Genomic DNA, 8,519 nt, shown 5'->3' on the forward strand with positions numbered 1-8,519 from the left:
GGTGTTCTTTCATTTTGCTCTAGGAATTTTTTCGGCATTACGTTTCGTAAAGAATTAATGCCTGCCGTTTTCTCTCACTCTATGCTACTCAATTATACTATTAGATTTCTATTCAACCCTGGATTAAAATAACCCAACATGTATTACACTAGGACCCACTAAAGCTAGACATGTGCATAATATTTGCTTAATTGAACCTTTCTGGCTTGCCTCGTTCTAAATTTAACCCTCCATTATGCAATGTTATTTACTTGATTTATTTAGTTTGGTTAACATGTTTTATACATTTTCCCTGTTGGGAAGATGGAAAGAGGCTGGTTTTTGGCAAGATTGAGGAATTGCACATTGAGTAGTCTATTTTCTTTGAGGTTTCATGGAAAAAAAAAAAGATTCCATCCATCCCTTTTGCAGAGGAGTATGGTCTCGGAGCAAATAAAGGAGGCTTCTTCTCCGGCAAGGGGAATTTGAGTTCCTTTCCTGGCTCTCCCTCTGACTCCCTCAGAGTCTCCTTTGTCTCGGCCTCTCCACGTATAAAATGTAGAATAATAATAGTAATAATAATAATAATAGTGGTGTTTGTTAAGCGCTTTCCGTGTGCCGAGCACTGTAGTAAGCACTGGGGTGGGCTCGAGATAATCAGGTCCCTCATGGGGATCACAGTCTAGGTAGGAGGGAGAATGGGTTCGAATCCCCATTTTGCAGATGAGGAAACAGAGGCCGGGAGGAAGAAAGTGACTTGCCCAAGGTCACCCGGCAGGTATAGAGCCCAGGTCCTCTGACTCCCAGGCCCGTGCTCTTTCCACTAGGCCGTGCTCCTCCTCCTTAGGAGGGTTCTACACCTAAGCCATCCTACAGATGCGACTCTAGTCTTTATTTCAAGGCGTCCGGAGAAGATTTGCCGAGGTCTCGGTCCTAAAATGGTCACTCAGGACAGACCGCCCCAATCGACGCGTTTCTTCCCCGGCTGGCCCCGCTCCACGGTACTGAGCTTAATCTGGGCACCATTATGGCTTTCGGGTGTTTTGTCTGTTCTCCTTGTTTACGGTACCGAGAAGTTGCTTAGGTATTCCGTAGTTGTCCATTCTCCTCACCTGTCTTTGTTCATGCAGGTGGTCAATTCTCCTCGCCTGCCTTGGTCGACGTAGGATGGTCCATTCTTCTCGGCTGCATCAGCCAAGGTAAAAGCTACGCCAAAGATGTGAATTTGATACTGGGGAAATGCCTGAGGTCTGTGACCCAGTAACAGCACGTATTGGGAAGCAGTGAAGTCGAAAGAAAGCGGGTCTGGGAATCCGAGGTCTTGGGTTCTAATCCCAGCTCTGCCAGTTGTTTCCTGGGTGACTTTAGACAAGCCACTTAACTTCTCTGGGCCTCAGCCCCTTCATCTGCAAAATGGGGATTCGGGACCTGTTCCTCCTCGTATTTTGTGAGCCCCGCGTGGGACCTGATTATCCTCTATCTCCCTCAGTGCTTAGTACAGTGCTGGGCACATAGTAAGCCATTAACAAATACCATTATCATTATCAATAGCAACCAATATCACAATTAGTGTTATTTGCAGTCGGCGGTGCCCGCTGCATTTTCTTGCAATTTTACCGTGCCTTCCCTCACCGCTTTCAAGCCCCAGCGCTTAGTGCAGTGCTTGGCATGTAACGAACGCTTAATAAACACTGCAATTATTATGATCCAGCGTCCGCCATGTGCGGAGCCCTGGGAGGATACCAGAGAGTTAGTAGCCCCGGTTTCTGGCCTCAAGGAGCTTATCCTCTAGCAGGAGGAGACGGACGCGGAAAGAAATCGCAAAGGGGCGGTTTACTTGGAGGTAGCGATGATTATGAGTAATGCAGGGATTCCCAGCTACGCGGGGATTCAGGATTTGGAGAGGTTTAATCAGATGAGGCCTCAAATGCTCAAATGCACTTGAGTCCCTTGCAAATAGATGCTCTTTGCAGGGACGTTATTAGTGTTTTTATTATTGTTCTTCCTGACGAGGCCGCTACCCCAGATTTGAACATCCAGGCCAATTAGTGCACTGGACTTATCCTTGTTTACATGGTTTTTTAGGGTTTTTTCCTTTCATTACTAACAGTTCGATATTTTACTCTCGGCTTTCACAGACTAGCGTCCGCTCCTTTTTATGTTTATCCCGTCATCGGCGACGCCAGAGTCTGAAAGGATCCGTGTCCACCCAGGAATATTCTGGATACGCTATAGAAACCGTGTTTAAAATTAGACGGCAAAGTCAGATTACATCCTGCCAACATTGCACGGCAGTTTTTCCTTGCCTGTTTGTCTGTGCCGTGTTGTCCCCTGTAATGAGTGAGTTGCCGTAATTGTAGCTGGAAAAATCATCAGGCAAGCGAAAGAGCTCAGGACCTGCCTTAGTTTGCAATCCGTAAAGTTCCTGTTGTTTTTTGGCTGGGTTTCAGCTTCGGAGGGAATCTGGCAGCATTTTGACGAACTGTATTTTATTTCCCCCCCTAATAAAAATGTTTGGGTTTTCCAGAGCAAACTGTATCATCAGTTTGCTCCCCGCTGGCTTGCTAACTTGCTGTTGGCTTGGCTTCAATAATATCCGAGTTCGAGCCAGGAGAGGCCGACGGGAGGAGGGCCGGGCTGGCCGAGAAAGACCGTGCTCCCTGGCTAGGATCTACATCTTTGGCCCTGCTGGTCCTTTGGCGATAAAAGAGCCCAAAAGGGCTAACTCTCAGATTCCTCCGCTCCCCATCCTTGTTTTCTTTAATGGTATTTGTTAAGTACTTACTATGTGCCAGACATTATTCTCAAGTGCTGGGGCAGATACCACGTAATCCTGTTGGATACAGTCCCCGTCCCACGTTGCGCTCACGGTCCTAAGCCCCATTTTACAGATGAGGTAACTGAGGCTAAGAGAAGTGAAGTGACTAGTCCACGGCCACCCAACAAAGTGGCGGAGCTGGGATTAGAACCCAGGTCCTTCTGACTCCCGGGGCTGTGCTTTAGCCACGCTGCTTCTCCCCTGACCACCCGGGATAGAAACTGCATCTATGGCCCCGTGGAACCGACCGGTCCGTTGACCTTTAAGGATCCCAAGTGGGCCTTTTCCCAGGATACCCCGTTCCCCTGACCGCCCGGCATTTTGGGATTCAGAGAGGCAAGTTCTCCAAATCCCATTAATTAAGTTCCACTCATTAGGTGACACTAACCACTTAAAAACCCTCTCAGTTTTTCAGAGCCTTGGGCATCCCAACCCTAAATCTCCCGCTCCAGCCGGACTCCCCTGCACCGGACACTCCAGCTAGGAAAATGTCCTTCCAGAAAGGTTGTACACTTGTGTAATAGAAAGCAATCTCATATCAGATTTTCCTGTTAAATCTTCAGTCGCAGCTCTTTAATTGTGACATTATCCTGTGAGGAGCCTTGGAGAAGCTACAGGAGAAAAAAAGAAAAAGAAAAACATACCTACTCTAACTGCTGATTTTATTTTTCCTGCCCTTGCCTAGAAATTATACCCTATAGTATGGTTTGTTCACTCTTACTTGTAATTCCACATTTTTTTCCAGCTCTCTGGATAGACAAGACCCAAGTTAAACACACAAAATAAACAAAGATTATCTTTAGTCACAGTATCACCAGACAAAGACTCTTCTGAAGGAGGCTGTCTCCCCACCCCGCCACTGCTATTTTTGTCCTCCTCCTCCACCTTCTCCTCCTCCACCTCCTCCTCTTCTATATTCTCCTCCTCCTCTTCCACCTCATTCTCTTCCACCTCCTCCTCCTCCTCTTCCATCTTCCCTCCTCTTCCTTCCCTTCCATCTTCTCCTCCTCTTACTCCTGCTTTTTCCCCTCTTCCTCCTCCTCTTCTTCCTCCTCCACCTTTCTCTCCTCTTCTTCCCCCTCCTTTTTCTCCTCCTCCTCCACCTCCACCTTTTTCTCCTTTTTCTGCCTCCTCTTCCTCCTCCTCTTTCTCCTCCCCCCTTCTCTTTTTCTTCCTCCTCCCCCTCCTCCTCTTCCTCCTCCACCTTTTTCCTCCTCTTCTTCCTCCTCCTCCACCTTTTTCTCCTTTTTCTGCCTCCTCTTCCTCCTCCTCTTTCTCCTCCCCCCTTCTCTTTTTCTTCCTCCTCCCCCTCCTCCTCTTCCTCCTCCACCTTTTTCCTCCTCTTCTTCCTCCTCCTCCTCCTCCACCTTTTTCTCCTTTTCTTCCTTCTCTTCCTCCTCCCGCTTCTCCTCTTCTTCCTCCTCCCCCTCCTCCTCCTCTTCCTCCTCCACCTTTTTCCTCCTCTTCTTCCTCCTCCTCCTCCTCCTCCACCTTTTTCTCCTTTTCTTCCTTCTCTTCCTCCTTCTCTTTCTCCTCCCGCTTCTCCTCTTCTTCCTCCTCCCCCTCCTCCTCCTCTTCCTCCCCCTCCACCTTTTTCTCCTCTTCCTCCTCCTCCTCCTCTCCTCCCACTCCCCAGCGCCCTCAGAGCTGCGCTCTAAACTCAGGTGTTCTCCTGGGGTGGCCTTCACAGGGCCCCTTCTTGCCTGTGGCTGCAGAGTTGGTTGACCACCCCCCACCTCCCCAGATTAACCTGAAATGGGTTGGTAGTGGCTTTGCAGAGACTAGACTTTCTAGACTGTCAGCTCGCCGTGGGCAGGGACCGCGTCTTCTAACTCTGTGTATTTATTATATTTAATAAGTGCTTACTATCCGTCAAGCCCTGTTCTAAGCGCTGGGAAAGGTGCAGATTATCGGGTGGGACAGAGACCCTGCCCCCCATGGGGCTCCCGGCCTAGATAGCCTAGGCCTGCTCTGCACACGGGAAGCCCCTATGTTGGTATCTGTTAAGCGCTTCCTATGTGCAGAGCACCGTTCTAAGCGCTGGGGGAGATACAGGGTCATCAGGTTGTCCCTCGTGAGGCTCACAGTCTTAATCCCCATTTTACAGATGAGGTCACTGAGGCACAGAGAAGTGAAGTGACTTGCCCACAGTCACCCAGCTGACAAGTGGCAGAGATTGATCGGCCTATCTCTGTCAATCAATCTGTTAAACGCCTACTATGCGTCGAGCACCGTTCTAAGCGCTGGCGTAGATACATGGGACTCCCGCTCTTAATCCCCATTTTCCAGATGAGGTAACTGAGGCTCAGAGAAGTGAAGTGACTTACCCAAAACCACACAGCTGACAAGCGGCAGAGCCGGGGTGAGAACCCAGGTCTTTCTGAGTCCCAGGGCCGGGCTCTAGCCACGAGGCCACCCTGCCTCCTCCGCGGTGCTCCGCCCAGAGTAAGCGCTCAATAACTGCCCCTGATTGGCGAATTCTGTACTGGAAGTGGGGACAAACCTGGAAGGGAGCCTTGGCTCCCTTAGGCATTGGCGTTGTCTCTAGAGGAGTTGTTAAGATTATTACAAAATAATCTCATTTTAGACTCTAGATTTCCAGCTCGTTGTGGGCAGGGAACGTGTCTGCTGATTCTGCTATATTGTACTCCCTCAGAGTTTAGTACAGTGCTCTGCACACAGTAAGCGTTCAATAAATACAATCGATTGATTTGCTCATTCAATCGTATTTATTGAGCGCTTACTGTGTGCAGGGCATTGTACTAAGCGCTTGGAAAGTCCAATTCAGATTGATCTTCTTAGCAACTTGCAATAATTGACTTTGTTATTCCTCACTCCTCCTATATGTACTATTTTCCTTTTAAACTTGTACGCCTTAAGTTTCCTTAGCTTTCATTCGTTTTTCTTTCTCTCGCTTGACCAAAATGGGCGTCCCTAGCCCGCTGCCCGTGAATGTCACTCTGGATGGAAAATTGTGTTTTCCAGCTCCACTTCCTGTTTGTCCAACCAACCTATTAGGGCTGGATGGCTTTTTCTCAGAAAACCTGAACATTCGCTACAAACCCCTAAATAAAATCATGTATTTTTTGTTGACCGGCTTATCTGTGGACTCTTCCATCACGCTGCTGGGAGGGGGGTTTGCTCGTCTGCGGACTCTCCCCTTCTACTGCTGCTGCTGCAGTGTGTTTATGCTCGTGTTTGTGCCAGCGTGGTGTTTTCTCCCAGCGATGTGACTTGTCCTCCGAATTTCCCATGTCAAGTGGGTGACTCTGCTTTCATTCCTGATGATGAAATGGGATGTACTCTTCAAATCACGAAAGCAGTGATTCAGTCCACAGGATGGCTTCATTACAGTATCAGATAACCATTTTTCATTTTCAGATTTATTAGAAGGAAACCGAAGAGCGCCCGAGACTGCGCAACATTTTTCTTTATTTTATTTTTTTTCACCCCTCCCCGCCCTCTTCTCTCTGAAGGCTCCCTTCCCGAGTTCCAACATTAGTCAGTCGAAAGCCTTTCTAAGCAAGGATCTGTTAGTTTTGCCCCGCTTTGCCAAAGGGTTTTGCATGTTCTTTTTGTTGAAAATGGGATTATGGAGTGAGTCTGCAGTATCCCTTATCCATATAATCTGATAGCAGGAAATACTAAAATAAACTAAAAACTCAATTTGTGGGCTGTCTTACAGAGGAAATTGAGATATTACTGAGTAAAATACAGATCACAGGCTCACATTTGGAAAAAGCAGCAGTCGAGAGAGCCTTTGCACAGATCTCTCTGTGACATTTTCTCCCAGTGATATTGAATGTAATTACCATAGTATGTATCTTAATATATGTAAATTGTTGAGATGGCAAGAAAACCCATATACACATTACAGTTTACCATTTCAACCATATGGACACACACACACACATGAATACACACACACACACACACACAGCTCCTGAAAAGAGCTTAAAATAAAATGAATCGCTGTTATTTTAAATTAGGTGTTTTAATCCAAAGGGGGTAAAAAAAAACCCTATAATTTTCATTATAAAAATTTGCATTATCGTTTAAATTCTAATTTTTATTTCTGCAGGGGCGGCGTTGGATTCTGTCAGGACATTGTGCCTTTAAGAGAGAAAGTTGCAGGGAGCGAGAGAGACCTAGAGGAGGAGAGGAAGAGGGGGAGAGAGGGAAACGCTTGCAGAGGACAAAAGACTAGAGCAGTGGAAAGAGCACGGGCTTGGGAGTCAGAAGACGTGGGTTCTAATCCCGGCTCCGGCACTTGTCTGGGCAAGTCACTTAACTTCTCTGTGCCTCAGTTACCTCATCTGTAAAATGGGGATTAAAAGTGTGAGCCCCACGTGAGACAACCTGATGACCCTGTATCTACCTCCAGCACTTAGAACAGTGCTTAGCACATAGTAATCGCTTAACGAATACCAGAATTCTTCTTCTTATTATGGTGAAATCTTTTAAACAAACAGAATTATTAAAGCATGTCAAACAGCTACAGCTAATTCATATACGACTGATGGGAAGCAACAAATGACAGAGGAAAACTAGAACTCGTTCGAGGCGGATCAAATTGGGAAACCCGACAATCCAGTAAGAACGGAAATAGCATCAAATTGCAAAAATCGTCCACAGGGACAATCGACCACCAGTTGCCCTGCTTTGGGAAAAATATTATTGCTCCAACACTTAATCGGGTGCTTCCTTTTACTACAGTAAAAGGCATCCAAGGAATTCCCGACCCAAACCTGTGCGAAAGTTCAGTGCGAAATGTCAGCACAACCTTGAACAACCTCAAACTGGACAGGAAAGAAGACGACGGCAGATTCGGTAAGACGGGCGTGCCGATAGGAAGTAGAAAAATGAATAAAAACGGTCTATAGTGGAGCATAAAGCTAACATTAAACCGAGGTAGAGTTTTTGCTGGACACATCTGCCCGAGTACCACAGATTTACAACAGGTTAAAAATTAAACCCACACTGCGGGAATGTTCGGAGAAAATATTCAGATAATATTCTGCAAAAAGATATTCCACTCGTGGGCTCTTATACTCTACCGGACAGTTCAAAGGTAAGAAGGAAAATGATCATTTATTACTGTCAAGATGTAGCGTGGGGCTTACAAACCTGTTTAATTGTTTGGTTAATTAATAGGACTTCTAACTGCCCTCCAGAAGGTAGAGTTCTTGTTGAAGCTGGAACTCCAGAAGTACCTAAAGGCACAGGGAAGTAACAGAACTGATAGAAAATTGAATTTAAGAAAGATAATATTCCAGTAACGCAGGGAACATACCGTGAATTTTAAGACAAAAATTAAAAGAGGAACTCGGTACGCAAGGGATAGGAGACCATCGATCGATCGACTGACCAGGGAAGAAGCTAGGGAGGCTGTCCGAATGGATGTATTTGTCCGTGAAAGTAGAAAAAAAGTGTGGATCACTGAAATTATATTTGGCTCCCAAACATTTGTATATTCCAAGTGCTTAATAGAGTCACTACATTTAGAAGATTCTCAATAAATGCAGTACTATGACTATGATTACCATTATTACTGAAATGAGTAAAGTCCATGAAAGAGAATGTCTTTGGGTTCAGAGAAGTGAGTTTGGGTCCAATATGCATTCTTTTCTGGTGTATTTTCAGGGATCTACCAGAAAACACATTTGTGGGGCATCGATTTGTAAGAGTGTCGTTGAGCTGCGTTCAGCTCCTGGAATTATTG

The sequence above is a fragment of the Ornithorhynchus anatinus genome, chromosome 7, assembly GCF_004115215.2.
Source record: "Ornithorhynchus anatinus isolate Pmale09 chromosome 7, mOrnAna1.pri.v4, whole genome shotgun sequence".
NCBI classification, from domain to species: domain Eukaryota; kingdom Metazoa; phylum Chordata; class Mammalia; order Monotremata; family Ornithorhynchidae; genus Ornithorhynchus; species Ornithorhynchus anatinus.